Below are 24,709 nucleotides of genomic sequence, written 5' to 3'. Positions count from 1 at the left end.
TAAACACAAAGGCCCTTTGTGAAAATATTTATTTTTCATTTGCAAGATTTTTGGCATTGGCATACACCGTTGGATAAGCAAGTTTGAAATCCCTCTTTGTATTTGCTGTCGCCATCCTGAATCACATCTGACGGAACAGCGAGTACGGCCATCGTTTAAGCTGATTTGGCGTCCTGTGGTGCGAGACATTGAGCTGAGAAACCCTGATGGGACAGCTGGTTGTAGACGCACAGATTGTGCCGCTCGGTGTCCAATACGTTCTTCGAGATCGCAAACTGGCAGTTTGGCTTAGCCCGCTGGGAATCGACAGGGGGGAAGCGAGCAGGGAGGTAACGATGGTATAAAAATGTATCGTTGTCGCGTTCCAGTCGGAAGCACGAAAGCAACCTCCCCGCAACTCCACCCTCTCACAAACACACCCCTGTCGGGATATTGGCAAGTTGTCATGGCGACAGGGATGTTCTCCTGATGAAGTCTCGCTCAGCGCTGTCCAATCAGATCGTGGAGCTACTACCGCAGCGTGAACAGGGGAGGACGCACCTATTCCAGTTGCACAATGCTGAGAAAGGACAGGCGAAAAACTGGACCACCAACGGGAAATTGGCAATCCGGGGGAGGCTGTCAATGGGCTGCCATGGTTCGACAATACACAAACAGCGGGGGTTGTGGATACAGGGGCTGCCAGGTAGGGGGTCTGCATCAAGTCTAAAGCTGTTAGAGCCGCGATTCTTTGCCGCTATCAATACAAAGTATGAATGAATTGTTTATTTTCGCTGTTGGCATGAAGTTGTGGAACATTGCATATAATGTGGCTTATGTGTTGTTTTGGGATGTTGTCGTAGCTATCGAACAGCTTCACGTGCACTTTAGGAAATTATCAAATCACTCCTGCAGGTGGTTCTTACAAATGTGCCACAGTCGCAAGAACCATAACAAAAAGCAAATGGAAATGATGCGGAAAAGGGGGAAATGTCATGTAGCATTAACTTAACTTGAATTTTGTATTCGCTTCACTGCGGAATGTGTACCAGGAGTGGGAGAGGCTAATATACAGAAACTGCAGGTAGCAAAGTGAACGTTAGACTCTCCCAGTGTAAGCTCTATTCAGGCCCTTTATTTCAAAACAAGGGGAGGATATTTCTTTTGCTGACCAAAGGAAAAGCGGAGGCTGTTTGTAGCTCAATGAAAGACGGAGGGCTTGGCGGGGGCGCGCTGTGTTTTTTTTTTTCCAGACACTGCAGGTAGCCATTATGGTCATCGCTCTCTTAAGCTTATTACTTCAGCCCATTGAATTGTAGCTATCTAAAACAAATGTGTTTTTTTTCAACTGTTGGCCTGTTCATGAAATTATCAAGATTTGCAGATAATACTTTTATTATATATATATATATATATGTTAAATACCAGACCTCTACTTACCCCTCCCTCCAGTCCCTCTATCACAGGGTCTCAGTGGGACGCCATTTGTCAGACTGACCCCCAATAGAGGTAGTGTCTTGCTCTTCAAACTTGAGATTCAAATGTAGGTTGTCAGCATAGCAAAACCACCTTTATTAGCTCCTGGCTGGATATCAACAGGATTTTCTCTCTTTACATTTTTTCTTTAGTTGGACATTCTTGCCAGTGTTGAATCCACAGTGAGAAGATCAGCCCAGCGATACGGCTTTACGGTCATTGTGTTGGTTCAAATATTTTCAAAATGTTCCTTTCAATTCTTTTTTTTCTTTAACCATATTTGGCTAATTTTAATACAACGCAGACTTTGAAATCTTTATTTATCTTTGGGCCCACTGACAGTGAGCACATCTGACAAAAGTTTTTATGGCGTATTGATTGATATGTGTAGTTATTTCAGCCACTTACAATTGTATTTCTATTTCAGGGAATAAGAGCAGGCAGTATTGCATGCTAATGAAGGTCAGTTGTCTATTACATAGAGTTGCAAAAAAAACAACTTCTGATTCGCTATTGAAGGAAAAACAGTGAAATGTAGAGTATGAAAGTTGGCTCCAGTTACCAAGACAGGATGCCCCTTTTTCCAGCAACTCAGCACTTTTGATCCATCTAAACTCAGAAAACATACCCTTACCTTACATGGAAGAATATTTTACCAGGCCTTGGATATGAAATACTTAAGGCATTTGGCCTCAGCAGATAGCTTTGAGCCTGGTATTGGTAACCTTTAGGCAAAGATCCCCAAAAAAGCTCATTGCTGAAAGCTGATTACGATGTTATTTGCGATGGCAATCAGCACGGCCCAGTGAACACAGAAAACATGCTTTACTTGCTTAACCTTTGTGTAACCCCAAGTCCCCTTCAATTCAAGCTAATGGCAACCAGCGGCTGTGCTGCTGCAGTATCCTTGTAGTAAAAGTAATTTGTTAACAACATAGTTATGTACATGTTCCTGATGAAAAGTTGCATTTTGCGGTGACATCCGAGGAGGAAGGAGCTTTCCCATTTCTGTGAATTTACACACCGCAAATGTTCTGCAGATTTTGCGGACAATGATGTCACGTTGTGGCAGAGTAAGAGGGTGTGTAGCAGGAAAACCGCTGATGTGAGATGATTGTTGTTCTTGTAATACAGACTGGTAGCATTTGGTGACTGGAGTAAGATGTGGTGAGCTCTGCACCTTCCTGTTTACTTTCTGACCTTAAGGCTTGGGAAGATATTAAGGGCGTTGTGTCCACAGTGAATAGCGTGGTTTGAAAATGAATTCTGTGTTCAGAGAGAATCATAGACATGTTTACATACAGGATTTGCATTCTCACAAATATCATTAGTGTTTATTAGTTAGTTCTTTCGATGTCCTTGCAAGTCCCTTTTCCCAAAAAATCACAAGTGCTACAAAAGCTGTACGGATGAAGATGACAAAGAAGCCAAAAAGCCTGAGAAACCAGCACAACCTGCTCGGAAGTAATTTATGGCATCAAGGAATCAACTTGTGCTGTCGTGCAGATACATCACAATTTGAAACAGGCTAAGAAAGAGGGATAATAAGCTGATTTTCTATGGGCTGCAATCAATTGCCAGAGACATATGTGTCCCTAAATGTCATCTTATGGCTGATTGGACCACCCAGAGGTTGTGCATTAAAAGCCATGAGGTTTTCATTGAACAAGTTCCACAGTTGCCCCCCAAAGGCCGTTTCCCCGGCCCGACAACCCCATGGTACCAGATCCTGTGATCTGTGGCTGGGGTCCCCTTCTGCAAATTACTGCAATTGAAAAGAAGAAGCCGAGCAAAAAGAAACAAGGCGTCCAGGCTACTTCTCCCCAAAATTGTAATTCCCAGCTATTAGCCTGCATTCCTTCTAACAAGGAACCAGATCTAGAACAAACAGTGTGATTACAGCAGACAACACCGGACATACACCGGAAATGTCCAGCATGGCCATGTGAGGATGGAGGGAGGGGGGGCTGCAAATTAATTGCCCATCACTTGTCAGTGGAGTGCAGAAAAACCGGCACTGTGAAACGGCCTCTCTCAGAAGCTGTCAGCCAAGGACAATGAATACATCCGAATTTCGTCCCAACCTCCTTTTCCGATTTAATAGAGAAAGACGTGGACCACAGACAGAGCTGAGAGAGAGACAGCGTACAGCAGCAATGTGGTCAGGTTGTAAACACACAGACATGAAGAAGAAGAACTAGATTACAAACAGGTTTGATCTCCTCTGGGCTGTCCAGCCCGGCTGACTGGGGAGGAGGGGAAAGTGATTTGTGTCTCCTCTTTATTCACTCCTCTCCCGTCAACCTCTCCTTTCTTGCCGGTAGCATTGTCATTTGGGATGTTCGGACACAACTGAGAGTTCGGCATTGAAAGAAACGTTACAATGAAGCAAGAGACAGACAAACACACCTGGAGGCTGAAGTCTTGGGAAACAGATGAGACCCACCAATTTGTGAGCAGCACAATTTTCGATGAAGCCATAACGTTCCCCACCTCCCTATCTTTCCCTTCTTCTAAAGATCATTATTTTAAAGGAACCAAAAGAGAAATTCAATTAAAACAAATCAATGTTAATTTATTATCATCAATTTTTCAAATGAGTGAGGCACTTGTTTCCAATTACAGCGAAATTGAAATTGTTATAATAATATCCTCTTTGTTAATTTCCTATTGGTCTCAGAATAACATGGATAAGGCAGATCAGGAGATAATGATGTGGGGCTTTTCTTCCTGGAATGAGGCCTAATGTGCAGATGACACGGTCTAAAGATGAAAAACCATCCTCATCAGCCAATTTAGACAGGACAAATAAAGGTCTACCATCGCTAGAAACTAATCATGTCCTTCACATTTTATGTGTGACATCTAATATAATTTCCAGTTAGAAGGTAGAAGTCACTTCAAGAGTATTTGTACATCTGCAAATGTGACCAATCAGTAAAAAATCATCTCCTTAGAATGGATCCAACATGATTTAGTGGTGTAGTGTCCTTTAAAGGGATGGTTCACCACGAAATTAAAAAATCATACGTTTCCTCTTTCCTGTAATGCTATTTATCAGTCCAGACTGTTCCTTCCTAGAAGGAGACACAGCTGTTTGAGCATTGTTTGTTGGTTGAGGCCACTTGAGCTGATGGTCATATAGTCCTAACGTGTTTGAGAGAAAAGAATCTCTAAAAGTAGGCCGCCAAAGCCAAAACATAGATTGACAAATGGAACAAGAAAAGTTGTATTTTTGGCTTGAACCATATCTCTTTAATTGCATCCTTGATATTGACCATACAAGATAGACACAGACACATTTAAACCTGGAAAAGGTAAATTATGTACTGGTTCAGTAAGAAATAACCTTAGTGTGCTTACGTCATAGATGCGAATTATAATTAACTGCTAGCGATATTAGCACTTATTGGAATGTAGCAGCAGCTACTTCATGCTAACAACACACAGTGACATTAACGTTGTCAGGTTGAAAGCTTACTCACCATGAGAAGCAATGGGATGAGGAGAGAGACAAATAACTTGACTGTGCGTCCGACAGGAAGAAGACGGAACAATTCATCGACTCTACAAACGAGTTACATTGGAAGAACAGCTGTCATTTGTTACAAATATGTTTCTCCCCTAATGTAAATTATTTATTTCCACATACCACAATATCTCAGCAATCTTTAGTCATTTGTAGCGCTTATATTTAACAATCAGCTTTGTTTAGAATCAAACGGAAATATTATTATCCGACTTTTTATTGTTTAGAGTTAGCTGTGAAGCAATACAGTTCTGCAGAGATGATTTATTTTGTAAGCCAACCCATTAGTAGGAAGTCATTAAGATAAGGGTTGACTATTTGTCAACATGACAACATTCAGCAGCTCTTTTTAAGCCTTTTTCTGTGAGCAAACGCCTTTTTAAAACCCTTAATGCTTCAAAGTGCACAACTGGGGTATTTACTGACTATGTAATGTTGGAACAAATCCTTAAAATCTCTTAGGTTTCATTGTTAACCGAAGCATATTTCAGTTTCAGTCATGAACAGTCATTGGAAAAATGCATCTACTTTCTGACCAGGCATCTGGAAGGGCCAAAATTCTAACTCACTTCTCAGTTTTAGGACTCATCCTTGATAACTTATTAATTACTCAATCCTCTTTTTTTATATTTTCTAACTGTTCAAATATTTAGTGATTACAGTTCACATACCACGTGCTTCACGTGTTGTTGTTCATAGTGAAGGCAAATCTGCTTCCTTTAAAAAGAAGCCAGAGCCCATGATGGGTTATTGTATGTAAGCCATGAAGTGTGGAAGGGAATGACAAATGAACAGTTCCTGACAGTCAGTGCACACACACAGGCTCATAGAAATCCATAAACACGCACACACACACATCAAATAGAGCTGGAACATCTGTCAGACACCGGCCCAGTGGTTAAGTCAGAAGATGAGGAGGGGTCTGGTGAACGCTCTGCTATTCATTTATCTCGCATTGCTGCCCATTGGTTTTAATTATGGTCGGCTCTTTCAAGTTAGAACTAGTCTGCTTCAAAAACAGAAAAACAGAACTGTCCTTTTTGTCTTTTACCCTTGTTTCTCTGGGACTCTGTCCATTGGGGATGTTCATGTATTTATGTCTCGGTTGTGTGCGGTATCTCTGTCCGTTCATCCATCCGTCTCCATCCATCTGTCTATTTTTGCATGCATCCACACTTTGGTAATTGATGAGAATTTGTGCATGTGCACGTTAGCGGCGTGCCTCGACATGTATGACTTGAGTTGCGCTGCCATTATTTTTCCAGGCACAGCTGCAATTGGACTGGATTGATGTGTAACCCAAGCCGACACTTTAAAGGGCGAGGGGCCTGGACAGACGTGGTCTTGCTAGTATACCAGATGGGGCTTTATGATGAAAAGAGCGTAATCCCCATCCAGGCATCACTTCCATCACTTGTGCACTACAAAGCCATTCAGCATTTTTTTTATTGCAAGAAATAAGCTTTTTTTCAGTCCCTAACAGTTTTTTTTTTCTTTCCTCCTTTTGCTTTTACTCGATTTCTATCTTTATCTTCTCCTCATAGCCTTCCCTTTCTCCATCCCTACATATCCCTCCCCCCACCTAACCACACACACACTCTCCCTTTGCTCCTGAAGACTTGCAAATGTGGCATTAGCTAATATTCAGAGAGCCAGGCAAGCGATGCCTTTTTATCCGCCAGGGCAGCACTGATTGAGCTACAGTGTGTGCATTGGAAATGAGTGCTGCGCTGGGGTTGGCAAGCCTCTGATTGGTATTCAATATACATGTCACTACAGGACATGCGAGTTTGCTGCTATGGGCTTTCTCTCTCTCTCTCTCTCCATCTGTCTCTGTGTCTCTATGTCACCCTTTCTCATCCTCTCCTAATTCCAGTCATAGAAATGCCTTTCTTTGCCACTGCCACTTACAAAGAAGACAGCAAATTGGTCACAGAGGCAATTAAATGGCTGGGCCAGGCTTGTACTGGAAACGGGGTGGACTTATTTTTTTTCTGGCTTTCATGTTATGTAGCATGGCTTTGAGACGGTCAACTTCATCTGGATGGATTCTCTCCCCGCACTGCCTGGTAATCGGCCACGGTAGATTTTTGTAGAAAGCTGTCTCTACTTGAAAGCTTTATTGTGAATTATAGCACCGATGTAGGTCTCGCTTCAATTGCCCACCCTTTCCCTCACTTCATTTAATACAATTATCTCTCTTGCATATCATCAGTAAACAACGTAATTGGTACATTCACATTGCATACTTTTGCATACTATCTTTCCATAATCTAGTAGCTATAAGTGGTGGTCTGCAGTGTTTTTTTTCCAAAAGGAACGTGTATACAATGGCTCCTCATTCTTTCAGTTGCCTGTTTCCCCCGTTGTTAGGGCTTCACTGTGAGCACCAGGGGAACCGAGGATTTCTTTCAGTCTTTGACTTACATCACGCTTGCAGAATATGTCAGCGATTGGACTTGTATTCCCACAATGCGCAGTGTTCATGATAACATACAGAAGTGGTGCATGGCTTAAGCACACGTTAGATATCCTCACTGGGACCTGAGCAGTGACGCACGTCGGAGCACCTGTTTATGAGTTGCGGATTTGCTAGTGTGATAATTACATATAGAAATAAAGTAATGACCACCATTTAGAAATACGAGCAGTATGTTTTTCACTCCGTAGCCTGAACTAAGCATCAACATCTAACCTGTGTTTAGTCACTGCAGATCAGAAAACCAGTCACATGAAGTATCATGAAAAGGCTTGAGGAGATAGGAGCCCTGCACTCCATCTCAGTTTTGTGGGAAACACATGAACCTGTTTCCAGTTCAAACTTCCTCCTTTCCGCTCCCTTCAGGAGAGAGAAAAAGAGAGCGGGGTGGATTTAGTGTTGCTGGTGAGTCAATACTCCACTCCAGCCCGGGACACAATCCCTCCTCTCCTGCTGAAATCTAAGGGCCTGTCTGTTAGTTCCTTCTTGTGGGCCTCGTTCCAGGTTTGCCTTGGCCCTTTTCCAGGTGTGGGAAGTGAAGTGTAAACAGTTTACAGATCTGCTGTGGCTGGGGAGGGCCAAGGGCTTTAGCTGGGAGGAATGTAACCTGAACAACCACTTCACAGGGAGCCAACGCTGCAAGATGGAGCCTTCATGCATATTGTGTCAGGGCCTAACAGGAAACTGACCCAGCAGTTCAAGGGAGAGCCGGCTGGTGAGGAGGCCCGCTGATGTCAGCGATCACGTGGGGCGTTTCGGGCAGAGGAGGCTGCTTGGCTTTTACCCCATAAGCTATCACTCTAGATACTTCACAGTTGATTGTAGCTGGTTGGTTTTACAATAAATGTTGCACCGTGAGTAAAGCATGGCCGTCCTATACGGAACCTCGGACCTCTGCTATATGTGTGCGGCTCTTTCAGTATCTCAGAATTCGATACGATTTTGATTCATGGGCCCACAGTTCCACCCTATATTAATTGTCAAAACTATTCCTCGTTCAACATGTATCCCCAATCCATTGCATGTTGATAGTGATTGAAGGAAATACTTCATCTATAATAATAAATAATACACGTCAACACCCAAAGGTAAAAGATGTTGTTTAATCATGTTAAACTTAGTTTTACTCAAACGAGTGTGTTCAGATTTTGTATGGAGCAACAGTCACAACAGAGTGGTGCATCTTGTTGCAAGAAGCTAATTTATTTTTGTGTGACATTAGTTCCTCTTCAACAATAATGCATGTTCTCTGTGCAATCTACAGTATCAAAGCAGGGTTAGTGGTAACTATACTCTTTGTCTAAGTAGTCGATGTAGTCACTGTGATGTCGCCCGTTGATTTTGGACAACGGTTTTACATTTTGCTATAAAGCAAATGACAGATGATTTGCTTGTACACCTGATGGCAGAAAAAGGCACAACATCAGATCTCCACAAATGACAAAATTCAAATCAGAGCTGTGGGCGGCAATTTAAATGTCTGACACCAAGCTGGGTTAACGGTATTTACAAAGGACTACCGACCTTGCCAGGAAATATTACAAACTACATTTTAAATTTGAATTATTTAAATGGAGTCTTGCCTTTTTGTTTATACCTCCAAAAATACGCACAAGTAGCAATGGTGCATGTTCAGTCCTGAGATGGTCGTATCACGTCGTATTCACCATGCATGTTTTAAATTGCCTGGTGTTCCATGATGTGCTCATTCTGTTGAGAATGAATGCAGCTGAGCGCCGCTGTTGCTGTATAGCCCCAAAATTCAGAGTAGGAAAATGAGGTGCTGGCAACAAAGAGCTTTGAGGAAGTAGACACGTATCTCCAAGGACACATACCACCCAGCAGATCAAAGGACCTAGAGGACGTGTTTGATGGGGAAACCACACTCGTGTTCAAAGCATTGTAGTCCTGCATCTCACCAGCCCACCAAGGTCCAGGGTAGAAATTCGAACACACCCGCCTGTCAGTTAATTGAAGCCTCATTGTGTCCCCCGGGGCACAGCAGACTAGTCTTTGGAGAGCATCTTTGTCCTTCTGCATGCTCGTCATTAATTATTATTCCTCAATCACATCCTCAATGACACTGTTTTATTGTCTGAGTGTGTTTTTATGTCTTGTCACCAATCGCATGTATTTGGAGAAGTAGCTGATGTTTGAATGAGATTACAGCTCTCCACACACTCACTCATATCATATCGGCCTACCTTTTGGGATGTTGTGTGTTATCTGAGTTGAGACGTGGTTGTGAGTGTTGTGCATTTGAGCGGGGGAGATGGGGGGTATTTGGAGGGTGTAGCTTTGTTTGTCTGCATAACAACAGAATGTAAAGTAGAGGACGTGATAGGGTCACCAGATGAGGTTTTGCTCGCTGTTAGAAAGTTATGGTATTTGACAAAGCATAATTGCATATTTTATTGTAGAAAGACTTGCACACAAAGTCAGAGTAGTCCTGTCATTCCAGAGGCATGCCCCCCCCCCTCCCCTGAGACAGGCAATCTTCCAGGCAGACAGGAAGTCAGCCCTGTCTGCGCAAACTTCGCAGTGATGAGCGACGACAGCTGATCTGAGCTCAGCCATGTTTCTTCACATGGCAGAACTGGTGTGCACTGTAGAGTACACACTTGATCTCTATGAAATATACACACTCTAGCGTGAAATAGGTGTATTTGACATACACAAACCCATGTATGTTTACCAACTTGTCTTCTTTTGCCAAGGAGGGTTGGATGATGCTGCATTCTGCCAGCAGTCCAAATTAGCTTAAAATCCTGACTAATGGCATCAATTGCACTGATGCTATGGCATGTCTGCAGCCCGCAGCCCTTTGTCTGTGGTCGTGTGTTGTACCCCAGTAGTTGACACCTGCTCCTGTTTGGGTTCAAAGAGCAGTACTTGAACAGATTGCCTTCCTCATAACGGTTTATTGCCATGCCACACTACATTTCTACAGTTTGCCACTCGGTCTTTGTCACCTCCTATCAAATGATTGGTTAGGACAAAGGGAAATGACGTGCATTCCTCTATGATCACAAGAGCTATTTAAATATGCTCTTTAAATGATTATGTGGTTGAGCCGGGAGCATCCAATACATTTTTCACAAGAGCACTGTCTGCTATTTACATTCCTAAAATGTATGCAGTTTACTTATGCAGCTGGACGGCCCGAACCAAAGCGTTCATTCCTGGGGACCAAGTGCAGGCAGAAAGAAGGAGGGGGGCCTGGGACAGAAAAATTCAAAGCGTGCGGGGTCAAGCTCGAGGGTCACTCTCTCACTGCCTGCGTGAATACATAACCGCCAATTGACTTTCTAATCAGGTGTGTCTTCATAAAATATGCAGTTTAATAATATACGTTATCCTGGGTCCTTTTTTGTTTTCGCCCTGTGTTTTAGTCTTGACGCATCTAAAGCCGGCGGCCTATTAAATAATGATGGGGCTGCTGCAGCCTGCCTCCCTTGGCCTCTGAAAAACAAAATGACAGCCAATCATTTCCCTCAACCTCTCGCTCACCAAAGCCCCTTACCGGCTGGATTTTCCTCTGATTGGATCAAAGCTTTGACCTGTGTTGCTAGGTGACCTTTCCTGATCCCACCTATGCCTCCAGAGGAGGGAACCTTGCTGGGGCACCTGAGAATTACCCCGTCGGTGGCATTGTTCGGCGGCTGTCACCGAGCCCTTGTCTGTTTGATGTCACCTCTGACACCGGCCTCTGTAGCCATCGCCAGGGAGATCTGACGCCCTTGCTGGTCTGTGAATAATAGAATATATCTACCTGTCTTCGACCACCGCTGTCACCTGTGCTCCTTGTGATGAAATGTTCCCATGCTTATCTTCAGGGGTGATGTGTTCTCCCTGTCTGTTGCAGGGCTCAAAGCGAGCGAGCGATCCGCGTCGGCGTCCAACCATGGGAGAGAGCTGTCGGCAAGGTGGCCCAGCTGGCAGTGCCCAGGGCTCCCAGGGGCCCGAGAGCGGCCTGACGTGGAGAGTCAAGGGGGCTGAAGGATGACAGGGGACAGCTGGAGAAGAGGAAGACTCTAAGGACCAAAGTTGACGGCGAGAGAGCCATGGATCAGGAGTACGGTTCAGCGTCTTCTTTTCCGTCTGTACGATCACGAAAAACCCTTTGGGACTCCCTGCAAGTTTGTTTTTGTTTTTTGTTTTGAGCTTCTTATACATCTCATGTAATGTCTAAATATCCATGTCTACAGTAATTTGTAATATTGAGTCCACAGTACTCACCGGTGCAGGAACCTTTTCCTTTTCAATTAGTGCGAGCGGTCTAGTCAATGACGCTTCCTATGTCTTGTCCTCATGCCGGTGGTTGCTGACTGACCGCGGGCCTGTCGGGCTTACTTCAGCGATCCCTTTTACATGTGCATCCCTGCAAATTAGGTTTTGAGGGTCTGGCAGGGGCCGGTGTATGCATGGATAGAGGGCGGACTAGAGGACTGTGAGAGAGCTGTGGTCTGGCCGACCTGTCGCTGTTTCGGCTGCTTTCACTCCTGAGATTATCCAACAAGATGGATGCCAGTTGGCATATGATGCAATGTTTAATTTTTCTGGTTTGAATCAAAATCCCCACTCGATGGATTCACATAGTTTAAAGGCATATTTAGGGAAGGGTTCACGCACAGTCTATGATATCAGTGATCATGAAAGGCTCACAGATGGGTGTATGGTATCGTTGTGCAGGAGATAAAGATGGTGGCTGTGTGGTGCTTTCCACACAGTCCTCATGTAGCAAATGTGTGTGTCAGGCATCATCTGCTGTAGATTATTGTAGTATTGGAATGTCTCTCTGTTGAACCGGCCCCCACCATTCTGACACCATATGTTACCCTTCTGATAACTGTGATGTAGTCTGTTTATGACCTACCATATCTTTCAATAACTCTTTTTGTTTTGTGAAGACTTTTTTTTTCCTTGTTGGAACAACCCATAGATCAGTTTTTTAAAGATCTACCTCCAAAGACATATAACAAGAAGCCCTGAGTTGCATACAGCGGCCTTTTTTTTGCAACCAAAGGTGTCATGAGAGGTTAGAGCTCAACAGAATGCTGAAGACAAACCGTCTAACCAATCACTACGTTATGTGTATTAAGTGCATTAAGTCGTAAGACAACAACGTGCGAAGGACCTCTCAATTGCACGGCGTACTCTAAATGGAAGCATATGAGAAAAGCGCTGCGTGGAATTAGACTAGGAGAAGTAGGATCATTTTCTTCTGTACAATAAGCCCCATGCTGGCCATTAGAAAGAATGCAAGTTAAGGAACTTCATCCTATGCTTCCGAACCTGAGGTTTCCTCCTGCTTGTAGTAAGATGAGCGCCACACAAATATTCCCGGTTTATGCTCTGCTTGATATCAGTGTATATAATATAAAACTCAAAAACGTCCTGTCTTCTTTCTCTCATTTTTTATTTATTCCCCTCTTTACACTTCTGCCTCGCTCTTTCTCTCCCCCATTCTTTCTACCTACACCCTAAAGCTAACCAACCTAAACCCTTCTTTTTGGCTCACCGGCTGGAAATGCAGTTCTCATTCCTAGAATGCACACAGAAATGTTCAACAATCTGGCATCAGCACTTCTTAAAAAGACTTGCTGCCACCGCTGCTCCTTCAGCACAGCCAATCCCCCCCCCCCCCCCCCCCCCCCCACCCCCCACAAAAAGAAAGTCCTGGACAGAGAAAGAATGATGAGAGTGGAAAAAACTAAATCTGCTAAGTCCCCCAAACCCAGGAATGTATTTTCATTAAAACAAGTTTGTTTGAAGGGATTGGGAAGGTCGATCAGACCCAATAGCTCAACGTCTGTACTGGACTAAACGCATTTGAGAAGCAGAGAATGAGGATACATTACATTACATTAATCTGCTGCAGGCACAAATAAACCCGGAGGGGGGGGGGGGGGGGGGGGGGGGGGGGGTTGGCTGCAGGACTTGCTAACAGCAGTTTGCTAAGGAGAAAGCTCCTGTTAAATCCCTGTTTTACTGCTCGAGTAGTATCTCTATGTGAGAGCCTCTGTCACTATAGCTAAAGCCCCCCTCTCTCCAACGTCTCTTCGTTTCTCCCTGGCCGGTCTCCTGGGGAGGTAATTACCAACCACAGGAACACTTTCTGCAAGAAGCTTATTGTAACACACTCACCTTCCACTGTCTCAAATGTGACTGGCTAACACAGACCTACATTATACTCCCCACCCCCTCTTGTCGATCACTTTTTAGTTGGAAAAGCCATCAGGAACGAGCAGATTACAGTTGTACAGAACTCGGACTCAAAGAATACAGACTGACAAAAAACGTGAAGTTGCAGTTTTGCTTTAGAATAAAGGATTGAAATTAAAGCTTTTTGTAATGCTGTTTTTTATCCAATTCATCAACGAATTAATGGTTTATCAAAAAAATCATTAGTTACAGCCCTAGAAATCTTTCAGCTTTATCACCCAAAGTGTGAAACAAACTTAAGAGGAAACAAAAAAATATAAAAACATAATAATTCAAAGTGGTATTACAGATCAAAAGGCTGTAACAAATAGTCAAAGCTTAATTTGCAGTGTTGACAATAATTAACTAAGCATATAAAACTAGAAAAACTAGCTAGGCCCATTGATATTATGCCTGACTTAGAATCAAGTGGTGGCTGAATAGGATTATTTTAGACTGGTATCTTTTCCAACTGCTCCAGGGTGTTGTAAAGTCAAAAGGTCCATGGATGTAATATCTTCAAAGCATTTTTATCTGACAAAATATTCTGCTTTCATGTATATTTCTTGGTGCTTAACCTTTAAAAAAATGACATTTTCACTGAGGAAAAAAAACTGCCCTGTGTCCTGCATGCCACATGCACCTGTATTAACAGGGATCCCAGCTAACTGCGCCATGACATTTTATAACTACAACAAAACTAAATCACGATAATTTCTACTAAAATGTTCATGTTAAATATTGATTTATGTGTGGCAGCTTCTCAAGCGGTGTAGTAGTTTATCATAGTTGGGCCTCAGAGTGACAGACTGTATGTATTTCTTTACTTCACTACCAGTACTTTTATTACTACCCACAGTGTACATACGATATGCAAGTAAGTAAGTCCATTTAGAGTCCCTCTGAATTATATTTTTCTATCTATTCATTTTCTATTTCTGTTTCACACCGCCAGGGTTGCAGCTAAGAGATTGTCATACACACCCTCGTGTCCACAAGAAGATGAATAAAGCTTATTCTATTCTCTAAGAATACATTCAAGCAACATATACATTCAATGAAATACATATATGTTATCATGTCATATTCACACAGTTTGCTGTCCCTTCAGTAACTTCTGCTTTTAGCCCTAATTAAGAGTTACATTTCTTTGTATTTGTCAAATATATATGTATATATATATAAATATTGAGATACATTATAGTGTGTTTGACTGTTGCCAGTCAGTCACTTAGTGATTTTGGCTTAAGCTGGGCTGAACACAGGTACAGAGTAACCCTTTAAGCGATTTAAGACCAATAGTCACAGATTTAAACAACTCTTTTAATAAGAGTGATAAGAATTAAAGATTTAGAAGTTCAACGGAGGAAGACACACAACAGTTAATTTAATTGAATCGAGTTCAAATTTCTTAGGAAAGAAAATGAAGGCAAATTATTATATTGTCAACTTGATATGAGACTCAAGTTATTAAAAGCAGAATGGTCCGTTTAAGACCCGACCCAGGTGTTTCCAATGGTATTTCACCATGGGGCAGTGTCCTTAGATGCTGTACTTTGGCAGATGCCTCTCTCCCCCTCTCTGTTTCAGCACTTTGTTATCTGTCTCGCAACTCCCTGACGTTGCATATTATCCCTTAACACGGAAGGAATGTATCAATCGATATCTTTCTGTGGTTTCAGTAATCCCTGCCTAAGTGTAATAGGCTGCAGAGTTCCACTTTTTCTACAAGCTGACTCGGTCAGATAAACAAACCCACCAGGCCTTTCTGTTGCTCCTCCCTTACTGCGCTGCCCTTGATCACCTCAGGGTGGTGGCTGCACACCGGGACCCCCCCCCTAGATTAAAAGAGCTTATTGTGCGCTTGATCCACAGGAATGAAATCTTACATGGCTATAAAAAAAAAAGCATATGTAATATCACATGTGTGCGAACGCATTACCAAATAACCATACACTCACATATTTCGAGGGGAGACGTCATCAAAACATACGATATCAATCCGTGATCTTCACGAATAAAGATACTGAAAAAGCCAAAACATTGGAGGGGAGGAGGAATGTCACCAACACATGCTGAGGAGTACCCCTCATTGAAACCAGATCCTCAGCGTTTTGTGTGTGTGTGTGGGGGTGTGAGTGTGTGTGTGAATGTGTGTGTGTGTGGGTTTCTCGGACCACTGGCTGTGATGAGGTATAAGCCGACACCTTGAAGTCGCGATTGCTGCCTTCAGTGGGCCGCAATGTGCGCGCCAGATGAGTCCGGCAATCCGCTCAGTATCACGACCACGTACAGTAAAACTCCCACAAGACCTTCTGAGACACTTCCTGTCAATCTCCCTCTGTCTTTCTCCTGCTCGCTGCCTCCGCCCACTGTTGCGATGGGGTGCGGGCGGGCGATGGAGGGCGTTCGGAGGCTGGCAAAGAGAAGGACGGGCTGGAAGATGGACGGGCGTGGGAGACAGATTGGGCAGTGGAGAAGCACAGGGATGAAGGAGAGTGAGGAGGAAGCAGAAAAAAGACAATTCTTCTTTTGTTGTCTTTTCTTTTAAAAAATATCTTTCGTCCCTGTGCTTGGGTGATGGCACTGCTACCGGCACGCGCACGCACACACACACACACACACACGGACGGAGACACACAATCCTTTTGCTTGCTCTACATGGCTATCGCCATGGTAACGAAATGTACAGAACACAATCGGGGTGGTGTATTTTTAAGTTTCAAAGGCATGGGAACGGGGACGACATAGGGAGGAAGAGATGAGAACGGGGGAGAAAGGGTGAGAGCTGAGATTTACAGAGAGAGACAACAAGAGTTACAGCAGTCTAAGTGCAAGCAGATGGACTTGTGATTGTGTGCGTGTGTGTGTGTGTGTATGTGTGTGTGCATTTGTCCAAGGTCACAGCCCAGAACCATCTGTATCAGGAAAGGGGAAAATAAGGGGCGGGGGGTAAAAGAACATATTGTTAAACCTATGTAAGGGTTATTCCACCACATTTACAATCCCTACATGTTCTCTCATTTACCCGTGGCTGTGTGCATCCTTGCAGATAGTTTTGCTTCTATTTTCGAGGTTTTGAGATGTCCAATATTGAGATTTCTTCCTCCACATTGTCACGATGATGCCATTGAAGGCATAAGCATTGAAAATGTCCATGAAAGAAATGTGAAACTTGCCTTTGTTATAAACTTGAATGTTACAGTTTTGTTTTGTCATTTTAACAGCCCGGGTTGCCAGATAGGAAACCAAAACACAACACGCTGCAGCCGTGGAGTCGAGCAAACAGATTCATACAGTAAATCGTTTCGGCCTTCGATGGACAATTCTGGACCTGACGATGGTTCACGTGGTGCACAGAACATACGGAACACAGACAGTGTTTGCTGAATGGCATTGACCAGTTCTCTGTGCACGGCGTGTGTATCTCTCCCCTCTTGCTCCATGTGCAGCCAATGCAACGTTGTTGTACCTGAAACGTCACATTGGCATTTCCTATTTTCTCCTGATCTCTGTCTTCTATCTTCTCCACCGAGTTAAGTCTTCATCCGACTTGTTTGACAATGACAAGTGTTGCATTCCCATGTGTTTGGGCACATGCACGCGTACCTTTACATGTGTTTGCGGTGCCCTGGTTGCAGGTACGTGTGTGTGTTTGTGGTGTGTGTTTCCCTGTGTGTGTTCTCCCCAATGACAGCTCATCCCTCATGCCCGGGTGTAGATTTAGTAAGGACAGCTGAGTTCATTCCAGAAGTCCGAGCATGTCGGAGGTCAGACAGTGGTGAAGCCGGCCTCTTTTACTCAGACCACCGTCTAGCATTTGCCAAATAAATCAGTGTGGTTTGGCGAGCATGACGTACCGTCCTCCCTCTCTGTCTTTTGTTTGTTGTCAGTCTGCCTGTCTTTCATGCTCTCTCAAACACATATCCAAACCAACAGCAACCCATGAAGCCACATCTGACCTTCCTTTCCTCCCCACTGAACATGTACAGCTCTGCCACCTTGGAAACTCTTTACCTTTACTGGGAAAAAGTAACGTTCTGGCAAATCTGGATCCAGACGCCATTGTTTCCGCAACTCGACTTGGAACCGATAGATAACAGCGAGTTATCACATTTTGGCAATTATTGACAGCAGCAATGTGGAGCGTCACTATGAGACAAAGCACAAGCCTTTTGAGCAAACTTACCCACTGAAAGTTAAAACTAAAATCATGAAAATGACACTGATTTATTATCTGCTCTACAACGATGTTTCAGGGGAATGTAGCTGAATCAAGTTGTTTCGATACCAGATTTAGTTCCTGCACACACATTTCAGTTAGTAGAAGATGACAAGAATATTCTATTCAGGCATTTTGCGTGACATCACTTTGCTCAATGGCAGTTCAATTATATTTCACTTCATATATTAAGTCAATTTTTTTTTCATCCTGTTAAATTTGGAAATCAATAACCTATAGTATTGATATAATTCATTTGAAATGTCATTTGAAAATTAGATATTAAATACATTCAATCGTACAAACTATACAACTCTAAATAATACCTCAGGTTAGATATCATTATGATGTAATAAATCAAATGATAAGTAGGGTTGTTTTCTCATGGAGTTCTATGCAATCTGACTTGAGAAATGAGCAGTTGCCTCCTCAAGGCCAGAAGATAGAATACAAGTTTAAGACTCCCGCAGATGTTGCAGCCAGCTGCTCGTCTTTCACACTTGTTTACTAACTGCGACACTGAAATTATTTCATCCTTGCATCCTTTTGCGTTTAATTCCTGGAAACGCGTTGCAACTCTCCAAAAGCCGACCGTTAACTCACACACAAGTCATCACAACAGTTTACGATTGTTCAACGAAAAGGGTGTAAGCTCCATAAGTAAAAAGTGAAATTGCTCTTTAAACACTTACCTATACGCCCGTGCGCATGTTTGTGTGCTTAAAAATGACGAGCGGAAGCCCTCCTTGTGCACATCTGGAGTGAACTGACTGAAAGGAGGAGCAGAAAAACCCACAGGTCTCTGGATTGTTCATAACATCCAGTCTGTGACAGCAAAGGTCCTCATTTTATGGCCTAATGATCGAAACCGACAGACGCCGGTCTGTCGTCTTGCTGTGTGGAGCTGCAGACGGGGCAAGTTGAGCACGTGACTTTTACCATGACAATGTGCCTAAAAAGATAATGTGATGATCTGTATGTTTTGCTGCCAGGTTAGCCCACCATCTCCTCCCAACCCCTCCTCCTCCACTTCCTTCATTGGCGCTCTAACTTATTAATTTCTGTCAGCTGGTTTTCTCTGGCATTTAGAGATACTACCAAATCACATTATGTCTGTCATGGATTATATGTACAGGCAATACATCTCCTTGAAGAAGAAAGGGGAGGAAAAGATCAAAGATGTTCTTACAATCACCTCTAAGTGAATATGGGAGGTGGACGAGTTTGTGTGTGTGTGTGTGTGTGTGTGTGTGTGTGTGTGTGTGTGTGTGTGTGTGTGTGTGTGTGTGTGTGTGTGTGTGTGTGCGCTTGCATCCCAGATGTGATTTATGGTGTCAGGAATTAATTTTGCCTGTCTGAAAAACAATTTCCACCCCATGTTATATAAATACCAAGAATTTGAATCATTAAATACTTTGTTTAGAGAAAGAAAGGAGAGATGCTCCGGTTTCACCTAACTGAGCTCAGACTCTGAACGGCTACAGAAACACATTCCCATATTTACCCATATTTGTCTCTGTGTGTGTGTGTGTGTGTGTGTGTGTGCGTGTGGCAGAGGATTTGAAGCTGTCACTTTGTAATTACCTCAGCAAATACAGGCTTGAAGAGAGTTGACTGAAGTCTTCCAGTTGGACGTCCCTGGGAGAAAATGCGAAGTGACAGACCACATAACGCAGCGTGGGATGTAAATAACTTTTACCCCCCGATGCCCCCCCCTCCTCTCTCTCTGTCATATAGCAACAAGGATGATACTTCGAGGATTTTGAAAGAGGGTGAGGAAGAGATGAGCCGAATGAGAGAATATCCCTTGCTTTCATCTTTAGAAAAAATCTGACATCCTCTCTCACTTGCTTTGATGAAAGTCTTTGGTTTTTTGGCGTTTTATCCTCTTACACAAAGTGTATGCATTATCGTCGGTGCAACACACACGCGTGTGCGCTCGCACTCACACAGGTTTTGATGAACACTGGCATGCAGTGATATCATTTTCTCACCAGAATGTGAGTAGGTGTCATGAGGAATCTGGCTTTGTGTGTTTGTGTGTCTGTTGGTGTGCGGTTTTGGGGGACGTCTCTCATTGCCAGTCTGCGTTGGAGGGCCTGAATTTTTCATTCTGCTTTCTCGTCAAGTACAAAAGATGTGTTCTACCCACCGGCTGCACGGCAACATTTTGTTGTCCAGTACTTACTTCTCCACCCTGGTTTTCTTTGAGCTACCAGCAGGTTGTTGCTGAGAGAGCAGCTCTTTTGTTACAGCGCGCGTGTGTGTGTGTGTGTGTGTGTGTGTGTGTGTGTGAGAATCCAGCATTGATCACTGCAGAAACACTTTCATCCATTGTTTGGTGGTATACCGTTATTTTATTTAAGTAGAAGTAGCTTAACCCCCGAGATACTCTTTTACAAGATTTGCATCCAAATATACTAGTACAACAGTATATATATATATGTATCATATATATATATAAAATGGTATTAATCATTAGTAATTGTAATTAGTGATGCATTTATGTGTAAGCATCACTCATGTTGTAGCTTGTAAAGGAGGAGCTAATGTATGCACTGGAGCTATAGTGTATTACATTTATATTTTGTATTAATAATCTAACTAGTAACTTGTAACTAAATTAGTCAAATAAATTGAAATAAAAGCACAGTTTTTACTTTTGAAACAATTGTAAAATGCAAGAACCTCACAATTTAACCTAATGTACTTACATCACGTTACATTCCACCACTGACACACACACACACACACACACTGCACATTCTTTCAAGCTGCACCATCGTGCCTCTGGCTCTATACCACCAGTGTCTGTCTCTCTTCGTCCTTTTTTTCTCCATTCTCCGCCCTCTTTGCACCTCCACCTCTCTGCCTGGCTCGAGTCCAGCTATAGATTGTTAATTATGGTTTGTACGTGATGCGCAGTCTTCTCTCCAAATACTACGGCAGTATTCTTTGGCAGACTTCAAAGTGTCTGTGTTTCATTCCACGGGGATTAGTGATGGTGGTGTGTGATAATGCCCCTCCCTGCTCGCTGAATTAAACGCCCGTGGCTGGACGCAGGTAATGATGAACACACTCACACGGGCGTTCGTACATAGTGCGTATCATTAAACGAGGCAAAAACCGCACACAGAAACGAGACACGGGGAAGAAACGTACATCTTAGATGCTGCAAAGAAAACGCTCGTATTCTAGAAAAATAATGTGATTTAAACTGTGGACTACACATGCGAGCAAATTCTCACTCCTTTCATCCGTCTTCCCTCAGAAAGAAAGGCTGTATGTTGGTCAATATACCCACAGAGATCCGCGGTAAATGTCCTTCACTCATCTCTCATCTCACACCCCCGGGACAGATTGGATTTTTAAACGGGCTGTTTTTTGATCATTCTGCCGTACTGATAATTGACTGTGGGTTGCTGTCTGTTTTCCTCTCCGTCCACCAACAAAGTTAACGAAATGAGAATTGGCGAAAAGAAAAACCAACATACCAATACAAATTAACTGTGTCCATAGCAACACTCGCCTTGATTTGTACAAAGGACAAAATGACAAGTGTTTAAAGCGCTGCGGGGCGTTTTAATGTTCAGTTTTGTTGTTCTCTCGCCGACTGAGAAGGTCTCGGGAGACGGCAGGAAAAAGAGCCATGAAAGGAGAATTACAGAGACAGACAGAGGCCGAAGGAGAGAGAGAGAGCAGCACAAACTCGTCCTTGGTGATCAATGCATGTTCTATTGTCTGTTCGGTTCCTTTGTCCACAAGGACGAAGGCAGAGGAGAGGAGGCGAGTGATGCATGTGAACAGTTTTCAGCACCATAAGCTGGGTATTAAAATAACCGCACTGCCGTTAGCATGTGGTGCCTTTACGTCTTACAGGACATATTACACTGTACGTACATAGAATAACATGCAGGCATTTACTTTTATCTCAGGCAAAATGCTGTTAATCATGTCATAGCCTTAATGGATGGTTCCAGCTTATTGCAGCCTTGTCTTACTCGTGTGATCTTGCACAGGTCAAAATAGGTAATAGAGTGCGGGAAGATGAGACAGTATTCCTGTGCAACGAGGATGTATCGCTGACTTTTCCGGTCTTTTGACTCTTGGTTTTCTACTTCATCATAAAATAATTCAGATTCTGCTGTTTTGGCAGAGTATTAGTTTGTGACGCATATATTTGTAACAAAAAATCTTTAATTTAACCCTGTAATTGGATCCTATTCAGCCAGTAGTAAACGTTTATAGTCATATTGAGCAAACGGGTTTCGGCTGATTTTTTTTTTCCCAGAAAGACGGTAAACACAGAGCCACATACTTGCTTCAATATGAAATAAGAAAAAAGCGTTGAGGCTTTAACTTTTGAAGTGTAACCTGCATCATTTATGTGATTATCTCTGCACTTCACAGGCTTTAAATGTGCCTTGCTTACTGACAACACTGTAATCCTCCCGCCTGTTTGTTGTCATGACATCCCCATCAGTTGAATGACATGCTTCTGCTGTGTGCAGGCTGTCGTTCACGGTCGCCTTCGCTGCTGACACAGTTAATGTGCGTGTGTATGTGTGTGTGTGTATGTGTGTGTGTGTGTGTGTGGGGAGGTGGGTTCAAGACTAGAGTCAGACAGAAAGGGACAGAAACGCCTCAACTGAGACAGAGATATGACCTTTATTTGTCCTTGTGAGCTGGTTTAACGGGACACAGTGGTAACGGAAAGAAAGTCACAGATAAGAATGTCAACAACAAGAGGGAGAGAGCGAGTCTGCGACAGATAGCGAAAGAGGCGAAGATTTAAAAAAGGGCTAACAGGAATAATGAGAAGAAAAGAGAAAACACCAAAGAGGAAAGTGTCTTAGTAGGCCGGACAAATAGATCTCTCCACCTGTTATCACCTCTTGCAGGTGAGCGTCTGCCTCACCTTGACTCGTTACAATCCCCCCACTAACACCGAGCCAGGCCATCAAACGGCTATCTGTTCCCCCACCTCCCCTTCCCTCGTTTCTCTTCTCTCTCTTTACACCGGACTGGAAAGACCTTGATGCTTTCCCAATAATTGGCAGCAGAGGTTGACTTTTTTTTTTCTCTCCACCTCCCCTCCCTCTTTTTTTTCTGTTTATCTTTTTTTTGCTCTTCCTCTTCCTTTTAGAGATGAATACTTGGCCCGGGGATCAAAGGCAGACTCCAGCCGATCGCTCTGGCCGCCACAAAGGGGCGTTGGGGGCCGCTGGCATGGGGCCAGGTGCTGCACAGGGCCACATAGCGAGGGACAAGCCATGCAGATGGGGTCTGCAGACCCTTTGTCCCCTCCACCCCCCCCCCCCTCAGCCCTCACCCCTGTGTACGAGAGGTCAGTGGCAAAAGTACAGTGTGTGTGTGTGTGTGTGTGTGTGTGTGTGTGTTTCCAATCAGATGATCCAGAGTCTCCATGACTCACTTTTGTCTGCACCTGTATTTTTCTCATGTTTGCGTTTCTCCCGGTGGGCTTGTTTACTTGTTTCTTTCCTCACCTTATCGCACACTCTTCTTCTCTGACTGTGCATTTTCTTCTGTTCCAGAGAGCAGATCCGAGAGAGGCGGCCGGCCTGCGCAGCCAGCGGGAATAGAACCAGCTGAGGTAAACATCTTTCCCCCCACGGACAGAGCCCTGTTTAAAAGGTCTGAGAAGACCCGACTTGAGTTTAGTCAAACACTTCCCTCCACCCTCAACAGTCCTTGTTAAAATATATAAGTGTTGCAGCCAAATACAATGTCGCCAAGGCCAGAACAAATAAATCGCAGTGTAAGACACAAAGAGTGGGATATTTAAAACAAATGAACAAGCCCACGTAGTCCAAATATATATGCAACACCTAGCTTGCTTTTCAACGGACACGTTTGCAGAGTTATGAGGCCAGTCAACATGATGTTACTGAGTCAGAAAAGAAATGCTGAACTGTTGCATTGCAGAAAAGGAGGGATTCACTTCCTTAGATGTGATGTGAAAAGGCCGTGATGAAAACCCTTCTCAAAAAAAACATCAAAACTTTGATAATAACGTTTAAAAGTTGGATAAGATGCAATTTGTAGGCAGGAGCATACAGCATACTTCAATGCAGCCTAATGTCGGCCTCTGGATCCATAGTCCTTCCAAAGTCTGCGACTCCTCACATCATCTTGCTTTCTGTAACAAACTCCTGCACTTCACGCTTGGATTTTCGCTTTCCATTCACTTTTGCCACAGTTTACTTATTAAGTAGGCCTACTCTTACTATTCTGATCAAACCACAGACAAGTGCAGTATTTAAGCAGAAATGAGAAATGTTGTAATTTTGGATAACAATTTACAACTCAATAAAGTAGTGTCAAAATGTCTGAAATCAGCAGGACGTAAAGGAACACACTGTACGTACATCAGCAGGACTTTCCCACACTCTGCATGCTGTCATGCAAGAATCCCCGGCCTCGGCCATATGTTTAAGATTAGATGTCGTTTTTTTGTTAGACGAGAACACAGTCAACAAAGTTCCGCTGCTTCCGCGCTGGTCAGTAATCAAATGGACTCTGTCCACACCCTCTCATATGGTCACGTATGTTAAACCTGCGGGTGACCTGGAACGAACAGCATGAGGTCAAAATTAAACGCTGTTGTGTGTTATGCAAATGTAGGAGACTGTCTCTTTATTTTAACTTCTAACCCACTGCTAAAGGAGCACAATGCTAGCTGCAAAACTGCACTGTGGTTATCATTTGCTGCGAATCCTCCGTGGATAGTAATTGCAATTTAACATCCTGAATTCAAGTCTGCCATAATTGATTTCTTTACCACTAGGGGGTAGCAGAA

The 24,709-nt window shown here is 43.4% G+C and overlaps 1 long non-coding RNA gene across 1 annotated transcript; it reads left to right on the top strand.

Moving 5' to 3' along the window:
- The first annotated feature begins 454 nt into the window (after positions 1-454).
- Positions 455-23,240, top strand: LOC144383368 (uncharacterized). Its single transcript, XR_013450734.1, has 3 exons — positions 455-685; positions 11,329-11,538; positions 23,036-23,240. It is a non-coding gene; the product is annotated as an uncharacterized LOC144383368 (long non-coding RNA).
- The last annotated feature ends 1,469 nt before the right edge of the window (positions 23,241-24,709 follow it).

Source organism: Gasterosteus aculeatus, chromosome 9, assembly GCF_964276395.1.
Source record: "Gasterosteus aculeatus chromosome 9, fGasAcu3.hap1.1, whole genome shotgun sequence".
Lineage (NCBI taxonomy): Eukaryota > Metazoa > Chordata > Actinopteri > Perciformes > Gasterosteidae > Gasterosteus > Gasterosteus aculeatus.
Note: the sequence above shows the minus strand (reverse complement) of the source record. Positions and strands in the feature narration are given on the sequence as shown.